General features: G+C 43.2%; 1 non-coding gene across 1 annotated transcript; it reads left to right on the top strand.

Annotated features, from left to right (window-relative positions):
- The first annotated feature begins 4503 nt into the window (after positions 1-4503).
- LOC138283154 (U5 spliceosomal RNA) lies at positions 4504-4619 on the top strand. Its single transcript, XR_011201093.1, has one exon. It is a non-coding gene; the product is annotated as a U5 spliceosomal RNA (small nuclear RNA).
- Positions 4620-14011: the final 9392 nt, after the last annotated feature.

Raw genomic sequence — 14011 nt, 5'->3', positions numbered from 1 at the left:
TTTACTTAGGTTGCTTTCAGTTTGGTCTAGTGAGGTCTTATCATTTACCAGATTACTATTGAAGGTTTGTTTGCACCTTGATGGTGTGCATAGAATCCGATCGCTGTACTATTTTAAATCCGTTTTTTATGCAGTTGGTCGTCCAGAACTGTATGATAATACTGGGACAATCTATAAACTAGATTTGAAATGGAGGAAAGCAAACCTTTTAGTTCGTAGTAAAGAGAAGCATGAATCCGAGGAGCTTTTGAAACACTTAGTTAGGGTCAGTGTGGTATTGAGCACCACTTTCACCATTGAACCTTCTCTGTCCATGGTGATTAACCCTAATCACTGATATCTCATAACTAGGTTTAAGTTAAGTCTTGTGCATCTTTTACTCTGGGCTCCTGGAGAATGGGGGTGGTGTTAGGTAAAAGATAGGGTCCTTTGTGATTATGATTTATCTTCCACTCAAGACACATTGCACTTTATCCTATGTTATAAATTCTATGCCCCTCCTTCACAGTAAATTTATTCTCCTCACTTCAGGATATAAATTTTAAACAGTTAAGACTGCCCCAGTGTATTTGTAAATGTTACGTTCTCCTCATATTTGTTTCACTATTGCTAGTTTTTAGGGTCGAGGGTGCAAGTGCTCTGGCCCATGTTGTAATCTCTCTGTGGGATTTTAACCACGCCCATGTCACACCCATCACTTTCATTCGTGGGCTTGCTTTTTAAAATTCACTTGATTTCATTAGTGAAAGGCATGCATACATCGTGCTTTTTCCTGTGTTTAGGCCTCCTCGTGAGCACCATCCAACTACTGAAAACATATGTGGCTCCATGTTATCTGTATGGTTTCGGTACTACATTTTCCTTTTATTTTGTAGGCAGTGCAATCTCGGGAGGGGGCAGTAATCGAGCACTTTTCATGACTACCAGTTTAATTCTATTGTTCATCTTAGTGGTCCTTTGTGAATTCAAGTTTATACACAGTGAGATCGCGCTCTTTTCTTACGCTCTCTCCTCACTGCTTGGTTGTTGGAGCTCGTTCATCTTTAGCACCAGTCACTGCTCCCCGCAACTCGCTTCAAAAAGCTGGGAAGTCCTCCCCGTGACTCAGCAGTGGCAAGGCAGGTATTATGCAGCGGGTGCTTAAAAGTATAATTTTTAAAAATACACGAGTGGAGCACATATTATAGTCCTTTAATGGGTGGAATATGACTCACTCGTGATTGTGTCGGCAAAGCTTTTGAATTCTTTGAGCGCTGAACGTCTATGCAATGACATGTAAAGTACTGGTGGGAGTGTGCTTTATTGCCCCATGTTCACTTCCTGAGGGAGGCAGAAATGCAATCAGCGACAGTCTTAAGTGTGAAATAACAATGGAAATCACTTTTGAAGGTTTATTGTATTAAATAAAACATCTCTCAATGTACAAATACAAAGACTGCTGAGTCCCTGGTATCTTCTTGAGGGATTTATTGTTAAGTAACCTCCCATTACCGAAGTTATGGGAGATTCTGAAAGGCTGAGGGGCAGCAGCGGATACTTCTAGAGCCAGTCACTCACTTGAGACCTACCTGCTGTGCCTAGAGCTGAACTGCTTCGTGCAACTGACTTTTTTTTACCTATACCATGTTTGTATGCGTCGACCCCATATGGGTGCCCTTTTGACGCAGGTGTCTATGTATCTTCTCATAGATAGGGATTGATATAGTCAGCAGGCACTTATAATATTTCAAATGAACATATAGGACAGTGCGTGCTCTGATATACCGTTCCCATCTTTCTTGACACTGGACTGTTATAACAAACAGCAGAACAGGATTTCAATACGAAATAATAGCCTGACATTGCGGTCCTAATTGCTTGTGAACAGAACTTCACATTGTAAGATGAAACACTATTTAAAAGTTCGTCTTGATGCCCCTCTCGCCCTCCTCCTGATATCTCCTATGTTTTTGAGCCTTCGTGTCCCTCTGTTCCTCCCGGTGCTGCCCTCTCCTGCCCTCTTACTGCTCTGAATGCTAGCCTTCCCCCATCTGCACCCCGTCAGTGATAGATGTTAATATTATGTGGTGATATATGACAGGGTTCGCAGATCTGAGGCTACCACAGGTTTGTGCCAGATGTCTGTCTCCTCCTCCACACACAGCTGCTGCCCATCTCCCATCAGCGTGCTGTTATTTACTGTTTATAACCTTCCTCACAAGCTTTCTCAGAGAACATGAGAGCTATGAGGCAGACTAACCTCTCCGGTCCAGCTCGTTGTTCTGCAGCCACTCCCTGATAGGTACTTCAATATAACAAAATTCCAACAGTCCGAATTTGTGTTTGTTTTCATAGGAGGTTCAATACTCTTGCAGTTGCACACAGACTGTTATGGTGCTGTTGACACTACCTCAGCACCAGCGCACCACCTCTGCACCAGTGCAGCGGCACCCCACTACCAACGCATCACTACAGCAGCATCAGTGCAGCACCACCACCTCAGCATCGGTGCAGCACCAGCACAGCATCACTCAACGCCACCAAAACATCACCCAGCACCACCTCAGCACCAGCGCAGTATCTCCTCAGCATCATTCAGTACCACCATGGCAAAACTTCAGCATCAACACAGCACCACCTCCGCATCAGTGCACCACCAGCAACACAGCCACAACTCAGCACCATTGCAGCCCCACCATAGTGCAGCACCACTTGAGCACCTGCGAAGCTCCACCTCGGCAGCAACTCAACACCAATGCAGCACCACTTCATCATTAGCAGCATCACCTCATTACCAGTGCAGCATCATCTCAGCACCAGCGCAGAACCAACTCAGCAACATTCAGCACCACCTGAGCACCTGCACACCACCACCTGAGCACCACCAAAGGGTCACTCAGCACCACCTGAGCACCACTTCTGCACAAGCACACCACCTCAGCATCATCTCACTATTACTCAGCACAACCTCAGCATCAGTGCAGCACAGCATCAGCACAGCACCCCCTCAGCACTGGTGCAGCACCACCTCAACATCAGCACAGCACGATCTAAGCATCAGCACAGCACCACTTCTGCATTAGCGCACAGCGCAGCCCCACCTTAGCAGCACTAACACAGCACCACTTCAGCATGAGCGCAGCACTACTTCAGCATCACCTCAGCACAGCACCAACTCAGCATCACTCTGCACCAGCTCAGCACCACCTGAGCACCAGAGCAGTACCATTACCTCAGCATGACTCAGCACCACCACAGCATTACTCAACACCACCACAGCATCAGTGCAGCACCACTGCTGCACTAGTGCATCAGTCCAACACCCCCTCAGCACCAATTCAGGACCAGCACACCACCACCCCTGCACCCCCCCTGCACCAGTTCAGCACTACCTTGCTACCAATGCACCGCTACATCAGCATCAGTCCAAAGGCACCACCTCAGCATCAGTGCAGCTTCAGCACAGCATCACTCAGCCCCACTACAGCATTACTCAGCACCACCTCTGTACCAGCACAGCACCAGCTGAGCCAATTGCAGCATCAGCGTGGCACCACCTCAACACCAGTGCATCTGTGCCACACCACCTCACCATCATGGCAGCAGCCCCTCAGCATCAGCGCAGCACAACTTCAGCAGCAACGCAGCACCACCTCAGCACCAGTGCATCAGTGCAACACCACCTCAGCACCACTGCAGCACCACCTCAGCATCATCACAGTGCCACTCCATCCCCAATCAGTATCACTCATCCCCACTTAAGCAGCACCACCACAGCACCACCACAGCACCACCGGAGCATCATACAGCAGCACCTGAGCACCACCACAACTCCAGCACAGCACCATCTACGCATCACCCAGCCCCAGACAGCACCACCTCACCACCAGCAAAGCACCACCTCAGCACCAACGCACCACCTCAGCACCACCTCTAAACCAGTGTAGCACCACTTCACTACCAGCACAGCACTACCTCAGCATCAGTGCAGCATTGCCACCTCAGCATTAGAGCAGCACCAGCACAGCATCACTCAGCACTAGTACAGCATCTCTCAACATCACTCAATAGCACCATAACACCACCTCAGCATCAGCACAGCACCAGCACAATACCACCTCCCCCAGTGACCATCCACTGCTCATTTTGTAATTCAGGTACTATTTCCAAACCTCCCTCCTCCCGTTGTTTATGCCCCCATAACGAAAGGGCTATCATAAACAAGCATTAGAGCTCGCAGGAAGAAGTTAACAGCGTTGCAAGGACAATAAAACTAGAAGACATTTTTGTATGTTAATTCTGTTTTTAATAGGGTCGTGCAGTTGTACATAATATCTTCTTGGTTATACATAAGGTAACAAAAATGCATTTAGGACTTTTTTATTATAACTTTTCAACATGCTGCACAGAAGCCACATTTCTCTACAACATAGCTTAAATACACTGGCAAAGCCAAGAGCTCTGGCTAAACACTTATAAGGTCCTAAAGGTGAGACATATTGGCTATGCCAATGCTTGTTCAATATACTTTGTATTCTCTTCAAATCAAACAACTCTTTCCCCTTTTACTAAAGATTTCTGTGAAGAGGAACATTTAAGAGCTTGACTCAATTTTGTGAAGCTCTATCACTGATAGTGCTACTCTATTAATTTAAACATAGCTATTGTCAAGCAGAAATAGTTTTGCGCTCTGAAATTGTATTTTGTAGACTTCTTTTTAGGGTTCAGCCTATGAGTGCATGCGCAAGCACATGCGTCTCACATGGGAGATGTTGTTGTGTTCATTAAGGGGCTTGCAGCCCGCCTGTTGTTCCCCATTTGTTGGTTTGCGTGGCATTCTTATTTAAAACCTCGTACTTCGTCAAGGCATATCTAACATCGTTTCCATTCCTCAGTGAGGAGCAGGGATCAAGCACTAATTGGTTAAACTTAATTTGTGCCCGTCTGCTGCTCCCGATGTGATCAAGGTACTATTTTGTTCTAACGTCCAGTGACCAGCAAACAGAAGGCCTGTGACTGACAAAAATGTGCCCAGCAGGACAAACAAAATTGTAAAGTTTTATTTAACTTGTTCGAAATATGCAAGACCTATTGCATTGCAAACGCTTGTTTAAGTAGTGCTATTAGGATGAGGTCTGGTAAAGTGATTTTTAACTTATTATTGATTTGTACAAGATTGATCCTCTCGGTTTGTTGTGAGCCTGTTACATTTTGCTCTGAGAATGAAATGTGAATAGTTTAGGTTGTTCTCTTTTTACGTTTTGCTGCTTGTTCTTTTATGGGTGTATGCTAAACTGAAATAAAAGTTTTAGATTGACTGACCGTATGCAAATGTCATTTCCGTATTCAAGGGGTATTGACGGTTTTGTAGTTTGGGGCCCCTCAAGATAGCACTTTATTAGTGGACACACAGATAACAGCTAACAGAAAAAGGCTAAGTTTTATGCAGTTAGGTACCAGAGGTGGCTCCGCCATCAGGGCAGCGGAGCATCGCCCACCCCCCTCGTCCCCCCGCCAGCAGCGACAGCTGAAAACCTTTTACCAAAAAACGATAATAAACTATGTTTATTATCGTTTTTTGGTAAAAGGGGTGGGGCCATGGGAGTGACAAGCACTGAGGGTGTAGTGCTGTGAGCATATAAGTGTGGCCAGTGCCTCGGATCGGCCAAACACACATGCACAGTAGGCTCTCTCCAGCTCAGCAACACAGTTGCCGGGCTGCAGAGAGCTTGCACAGGCTCCCAGTCTGCCTGGGAGCGTTACCAGGATTGGCCGCAGGGCAGGCTGTGAGCCTGTGCCTGCAGCCAGCAGAGGAATGGCTGGAGCAGAGCTGCGGGGCGAGGAAGGTGTTATTTCTTTTTAGGTTTACTTTAATTTTTATTTACTCCACCCGGCTGCTGCCCTGCCCCTTTTGCACCCTTCAAGCCGCTATTGTTAGGTATTCTCTGTGATGAAGGCTTAGGGGAGAAGCCTTGCACTCTCTCTACATGTAAGCCTCTCCTCTTGTCGGATTTCCAGGTGTTATTCCCACAAGCAACCCGTTCACTATTAAGTATACTGTTTTGTCAACCTTGTACTTTGTATATATGTGTAAATGTATGCACGGTATTTAGCAGTGTCCATTAGTGTTATTTTCCGTTTTAAAAGTAAGGGTGCTGTAATGATTTAGGGGGTCATTCTGACCCTGGCGGTCAACGACCACCAGGGCCAATGACCACGGAAGCACCGCCAACAGGCTGGCGGTGCTTCCTGGCCAATTCTGACCGCGGCGGTAAAGCCGCGGTCAGAAAAGGGAAACCGGCGGTTTCCCGCCGGTATTCCCCTGGCCAAAGGAATCCTCCATGGCGGCGCTGCAAGCAGCGCCGCCATGGGGATTCCGACCCCCTTCCCGCCAGCCTGTTCCTGGCGGTAGGCTGGCAGGAACGGGTGTCGTGGGGCCCCTGGGGGCCCCTGCACTGCCCATGCCGCTGGCATGGGCAGTGCAGGGGCCCCCTAACAGGGCCCCAGCAAGATTTTCAGTGTCTGCTTGGCAGACACTGAAAATCGAAACGGGTGCCACTGCACCCGTCGCACCGCAGCAAATCCGCCGGCTCCATTCGGAGCCGGCTTCATCTTTGCTGGGGCTTTCCCGCTGGGCCGGCGGGCGATCTTTTACAGATCGCCCGCCGGCCCAGCGGGAAAGTCAGAATGCCCCCCGCAGTCATCTGACCGCAGGGTGGTGTTTGGGCAGTTTCCGCCCGGCGGGTGGCGCCCGCCGCCCGCAGGGGTCGGGATGACCCCCTTAGTGTGTGTTGTTATGGACGTTGATGAGTTCTGACATTCCTGCTCGCATCACAGCTCTGACGGAATTTTGGACTGCTGTGCCCTCGCTACTTTGGGACTCAATTGATAAAGAGATGTGCTTGGTTTTCATTTTGGGATGACAACAGGGCAGTGGCCCCTGGGCAGCAGTGGTAAATTGCCTCAATAATACAACTGAGACCGAGTAACCCCCGGATATCCCATATCCCTCTCTCCTCCCGGAATCAATTCTCATGGATTACGTTACACCATTCCGGTAATCCATAAAGTGATCAGAAGCAGAATATTGTGGAATTATTTTTTTAGCTGCACATATTACACGACTACAGACGTAGAAGTTTCATGTCACACAAAATGGATGCACATCTTCTACAAGCTGAGCCATGTGATCTCATGTGCATAGTTTAAACATTTTATTGAATTGTTTTGCTATTATTTTGATTGTGAATTACTTCTTATGCTTGGGACCAGTAAGTCGGACTTGATTTGCATGTCCTCTATTCCCATTATCCACTCCATCCCTTAAATTAGTAATGCTGGAATTACAATCAATTAGTACATGAGTCAAAGCAGCCTCTGTCTACAGTTTTGGCTGTTGTCATACCTCTCCGGCACCGATTACTTTATTTTTGCTACGTCTTCTTTGTTCATCATCTTCAAGAGTGAACAGAAATACAAAAGTAATTTGCAAAGAAAGAAAATACGTGTCTAATTTACAAAATCTGGGCGCTTTAAAAAGTACCTGCTTTTTGGAGAAAATAACTGTGCTACAGATTCAAACTGTCCATAATCATGAGAATTAAGGAACATGTCACGTAGCATGCCAAAGGGAAAACCTTTGACTAAAAACTTTTTCTTACCTAATAACGGCAGTTGGGAATATTTCATATCAACATGTGAATGATAGGTAGGCATTTTTAGGCCATGTTTGTTCACCCTGTTGCACAACGTATAAAAATGACTGAAAATAAAGATTCCTTATGAGAAACAACGTACATATCTGATACTCATGCCATCAATCCAGAGAGCAGGGAAAGGTGACAACGGGCAAGCTACTAACACCTTTCCTGTCAGTGTTGTAGTTTTGGTTGGTTAAGAAGCAAAGGCAGGAGTTGTCAGTGCAACCTGAAATTATCTCTAACAAAGTGGACACTTGGCAGATGGTCTTTTCCTCCTTCCTGTGACCGTAGCAACATTAATTGCATTTGTTTGTTCTATCACTGGAACTGCTCATAGGTGTCACCTGAGACCAATCATAATAAGTAAAATAAAGCATTTATTTGATAAAATAAATCAATACAATGTACTATCTTATTGTTAGCTAAATGTTTGTTGGAATGGAAAGTTTACCCATTTTACTGTGCTTTTACAGATTTAACAAAAACGTTTGACTTTATCTGTTTTTGGTCCAAGTTAAATATATCTATTTATTCAACATCATATCAAATCTACAAGTAAACACACGGATATATTCACCTTCTGTAAAATTGGATTCTAATGCACCGAAGATACCAACAATGACTGGAGGCAGATAGGGCTGCGTATTGGCATGTACACTTGATACATTGCCACCTACACTTTTTAATATACTGCTCAAAGATGTAACATTTTATTTCTCCGGGTAAGGATTTTTCGATCAACTCTAGACATGTTGAATACCGGTGCCTTACGTAACGCTGATTAGATTTTATTATTTTATTATTGTATATTTATTGTACGATAGAACAATGGTTGAAATAAAAAGGATGCTGGGTGTGATGTCAATTTATATTTCTACAAATGCTGGAAATATGAATTAATACAAAAATAATATTCTGAAACCTCTTGCATCTATATTGCTGACTGAACAATGTCTCAGTTAGAGACATATCTGAAACGAAGTCAGTTGTATGAAGACATCCTTGAACATCACCTATGTGCTCAACTTGACAACCTTGTAATGTTGTCCAATACAATTAGCTTCTAAAACTCAGCAACATAATGTTTTCTCTTTTCTGCATTCTTGTTATTTTTGTTAGTGTGACTAATGTCAGCCTATTTATGAAATATTATGGTGATCTCACACCATTTATTAGTTATTATCATGGTTCCAAATGTTGGTTTCTTGGGCCATGAATGTTCCACATGTACAGTGTAGAGAATTAGTGCAGTCAAGTTTAACATACAAGTAGGCCTCATTTGTATGTAGCATGCACAGGCTGGAAGGAAAATCCCTGCCATTTACCTAACCCTCTCTTATGCAATGATCTACTGGGATCCCCGATCTTGTATGCTTTACTTTATACTTAATAATGACAAGCATTCTTGTTATTAAGGAATTCTAAGTTAGTTAATATCCAACTGTAGTGTTTCCTATATGTATGAAATGTGTTTAAATACATCAAATATTACATACCTGTAGTAATCACTATATGTATGTAATGGGTTAATAGAAACGCTCTGGGAGCATAACGCAAAGCTCAGTAGATATGCTTTGATACTCAGTGATATAGATAATTTTACTTTTTTAATTGTGTGTTGCATGTAAACCCATTTTATCCAAGTTCTTTTTAGCCACACTGTACTCCTCCTTCTGTCTACTGAGCATATGTATTTCTTCATCATTCATCTCATCATTCATCATTACTGATTACTGGGTATATTCATTTCTTTATCATTCATCATTGATTCATCATTCATCATTTCTTCATCATTATGTACACAAATAATGCAATTACACCCATCCATGATTAGAGCTCATCCACTATCAGAAACTCAAAATCTATACCCTAATATATATGAAGCTGATCTTAGTGTGTAAATAATTCTTACGTAGTTTCTCCTCCTATCTTTATATGTTTTATTACGGGTTAGACACATGAAATAAGTTTTGTGAACATTCAATAAATGAGCATGGGGTGTTAGTATGTAGCCTTGAATGAACCTGCACTATGTACAATTTCTGCTTTGCAATAATCACATTTATTCTAAAGCTGTGGGCATCATTTACAAGGAAATATCAGAGCATGGCGCTGCGCCACATTTGGTAGCACCACACTCTGACATTACAACATATGGCACACCCCTGTGTGTTCCCTAGTGCTGGCGCTAAAATTAGATGCCTAGAGCCAAAGCATGCACCCTTCCACCATAGTGCAAGGGTGCCTGCGCTGCAGGGAATGATTGTTTATGTGCAGGAAGCTAACCCTTCCTGCACATAAACAATCATTACTGGCATTTTGCTCTTTCTAAGTGTACTGCAGAATGCAGCGCACATAGAAAAAGAAAAAGTGAGGAAAAATAAAAGTATTCTCTTCGTTGCACCACTCTAATGACAACATTGGGGTGTTGTTATTTTTTGGTGCTGCCTCAGGTTTATGAGTTCTCGTAAATCTGGTGCAGTGTCAAAAACAATGAGTGTTGCTTGGAAATGCCCACAGCTAGATCCATTGCACGCCCTCGGCCCCAGAAAACTGCATAGGGGGCCCATATTTACAAGATGCATTAAGCCACACAAAGTGGCTTAGCTCCACCTTGTAAATATGGAAAAGGGCACAGCGCCACAGGAGCATTGCTAAAAGGGATGCTCCCATGGAACAAAGTCTTCTCAAATGAGGCCCTAAATCCTATTTTGACAACATTGCAAAACGTCTTTCCCACTTACATTTGCACACAAGAGTCTGTTCTCATTCCGCCAAGGAAGTGTAATTATTAATTCTATTGAGGACTGTAATATATAATGCACCTCTCAAACAATTCATTCAGAGTCATTAAGTAAAGTATTCCTTTTCGGAAGAAAACAGCAATCCTCTCTCCTCCTTAAAATATGATAGCAACGTTTTACTGTTTTCTCAAATCTCTGAAATTTTTGCTGGTAGTGATACTCTCAATTTACAAACATTTTCAGCTGTATTAGTGTTGCATTCATTATGAAAACTGTTTGCATATAAGTGAAGTTTTTAATTGATTTGAACAGTCACTTGTATTTTAAAACAGATTGTTCTTAAAACAAACAATGTGTAGAGTATTGAAGTTCCATGTTCTCTATAAAGTCAAATTCCCTAATTGTGTGTAGCTACCAACATCTTTCCCAATAAAACACATAATACATTGATAACTTTTGTAACAGATCCAAGTATAAACCATGTAATACTAGGTGGTTCCATAATGAGTGTATGACATTTTTTCTGAAATCAAACGGTACACTGACTCTTCTTTGCTCAGCATATTTTGATGATCACCTACATAATACACACTGTTAAAGTTATCATATAGTTTCCTTTCTAGGTATCCTCCTTCTTGATTTATATATGTTGTTAATTTAATTTTAAAAAACATATATAAATACACATTTATTCATGTCATCATTCATTGCACCATGGTAAGTAAGTCTGCTTGACTAGATTTGTGTTTTTCTGTATGGATTGAATTTCCCTTTCCAGCGATTGTTCTTCAACTAAGGAACTAGGGGCCAGATGTAGCAAAGTGTTTGCGCCTCGCAAACAGCGAAAAACGCCATATGCAAGGCGCAAAAGCCTCTTTGCTATGCAGAAATGCATTTTGCGAGTCGGATCCGACTCGCAAAATGCATTTCCGACTCGCAAATAGGAAGGGGTGTTCCCTTCCTATTTGCAACTCGCAATGGTATTCAATTTCATTTGCGACCGCGAAAGCGGTCACAAATGAAATCGCAGTTACCATCCACTTGAAGTGGATGGTAACTCAGTCGCAAACGGGAAGGGGTCCCCATGGGACCCCTTCCCCTTTGTGAATGGAAACAAAAATAATTTTTCAGAGCAGGTAGTGGTCCTATTGGCCACTGCCTGCTCTGAAAAGTACTGAAACAAAAGGTTTCGTTTTTTTTTCTAAGTGCAGCTCGTTTTCCTTTAAGGAAAACGGGCTGCAGATAGAAAAAAAAAAAACTGCTTTATTAAAAAGCAGTCACGGACATGGTGGTCTGCTGACTGCAGCAGGCCACCATCCCTGTGAGTGCCCATACTAGCAATGGGGTCGCAAAATGCGACCCACCTCATTAATATTAATGAGGTGGGTCTTTGCGACCCCATTGCGAGTTGCAAGAGGTGTCTGAGACACCTTTCTGCATACCAAATTGCGAGTTGCAATTTGCGAGTCGCACGGACCCGCAAATTGCAAGTCGCAATTAGTTTTTTTCGTACATCTGGCCCAAGTTTCATAGAAGCTAGAAGCTGGTAACTTTACTTCTCATTTATTGTTGTTAAAGAATAGACATGGTTTCACAGAAAATAAGTAAATAAAAGGTGCCAAGGCCTTTCTGCTAATTGTTTACTCTACAATTGTTCAACAATTCTCAGATAAATCATATAAAGTAAAAACAGATTGTGATGAGGTGGAGAGAAACTTTGTTGTAGAGAATTGAGACAAAGGCCATACATTGCTGTAATCACCTTCCTTTGTTGAAGAGTACTTGTAGGTACATCCAGGTTTCGCTAGGTGGGCTTATCCATCTACTGACATAGATGAGAATATCATAAGTTGTTACTTTGCTGAACATTGGTTCTATTATTTAGAAGAGGTATGAGGGATTAAACTATTCTTGAAACTCAAATTAGGCTACTTTTTTTGCTAAAATTGACTTAGTTTGTCTAATGAAATGCAAGCAGGGTTGGAGATATTAACATAAAGAACGCTTTATGAAATCACCAACATGTCACAGTACTTTTCATTGCTTACTTTTTTTTGCGGGAGGTGTCATAATGCTCTTTCAATTCAAAGGGTTTTTTCCCAGGACAAGGATAAGCTTCCTACAGCGAGCACTGAAATTCATCAACATTCTAGTGATGGGCGCAGATTAGTCTGGCAACTTAAAGATCCCAGTGCCATTCTTGTTCTTTTCCTTAAAAAACACATGTTGCTGTTTTTGGGGTGTTTTACTGAGGACCCCAGAGAAGACCTATTTGTTAGTAACCAACAACTCTGCTCTACCATCAACAACCATCTGCTGAAACCAGGTCACTTGCCCCCAGAGCACCCTCAATGGTTTGATGCTAGCTGCTCTGTAGCTAATCGCCATCTGAAGGTGTCTTTGGCGGCAGGTCCAAGAGACACTGGGGACGTTCACGAGTCCAGCCGGGTGTATAAGTGGTTTCATAGAGATAGGAAGCTCTTTCTGAACAAGAAGGAATGGGAAGCACTGGAGTTTGCAGCAGCTCACATTAGTAGTAAAGTATTTTGGAAGATTGTGAACAGGTTTTTCCAGCAAGATACGCCTCTCAACCGACTGTTGGACTGTAATATTTCTGGTCATGAATGGGTTAAGCACTTTACCTCAATTTATCAGCTTTCAACTGATAGGGCATGTGTTGATAGGTTTCTCGCACACTATGAAAATTCTCCCCACCTTCAGATTTCCCTAGAGGAAGTGAAGGATATTGCTCAGAACCCGTGCGGTAAGACTCCGGGCCCTATAAGTATCAGGGGGGCTCTGCTTCCTAATTTGTTGAATAATTCCTTGTGTTTTAAGGTCCTGAAGTCATGGGACCGCACCTCAATATTTCGCATCTTCAAGAAGGGAGACAGAGGGTCCCCTAAACGGTATAGCCTAATATCCCTCATCAACAGCTCAGTGAAAATCATCAGAAGGGTTATTTTCAATCACTGAAGTCTTGAGTTAGTGATAATAGCATCTTGTCCCCATGGCAATATGCCAGCTGTACCTGGCCTTCATGGACTTATCTTCTGCCTTTGACTGTGTGAACAGGGCTAGACTCTTGTTGATCCTTATTAACCTAGAAGTTGAAGTTTCTTTGGTAAACGTCTTATATTCTCTCCTTAAAACCATAGAGGCTGGAGTGCATTATGGCCGTGATGGACTTTCCAATGTATTTCCCTTGGCCAGTGGGATGCTACAGGTGTACATGTAGGGACCTCTCCTTTTATATGAATGAATTATGTTCACACCTGTCCATATCTACCAAGGATGTTCCAAAAATTGGCAACTTGTTTGTCCCAGCATTATTATATGGCGACAATGCTATTTTAATGACACCTTGTGCTCTACATATCTTGGTAGAGTCCTTTGTTTCCTTTATGGGTCACTTGGATATGACAACAAATTATGGAAAATCACAAATAATGGCTTATGGGCTAGGTCAGATAAACCTGACATCTTTAAAGTTGCAAGGCCTTTCATTGAGTTCTGTACAGAACTTCTGTTATCTGAGCATGAACTTTTCCATCTCCTGGCAACCTCATGTGAATTCAGCTTGCATGA

This window comes from Pleurodeles waltl, chromosome 2_2, assembly GCF_031143425.1.
Source record: "Pleurodeles waltl isolate 20211129_DDA chromosome 2_2, aPleWal1.hap1.20221129, whole genome shotgun sequence".
Taxonomy (NCBI): Eukaryota; Metazoa; Chordata; class Amphibia; order Caudata; family Salamandridae; genus Pleurodeles; species Pleurodeles waltl.
The sequence above is the reverse complement of the archived record's forward strand: the minus strand, read 5'-3'. Positions and strand labels throughout refer to the sequence as shown.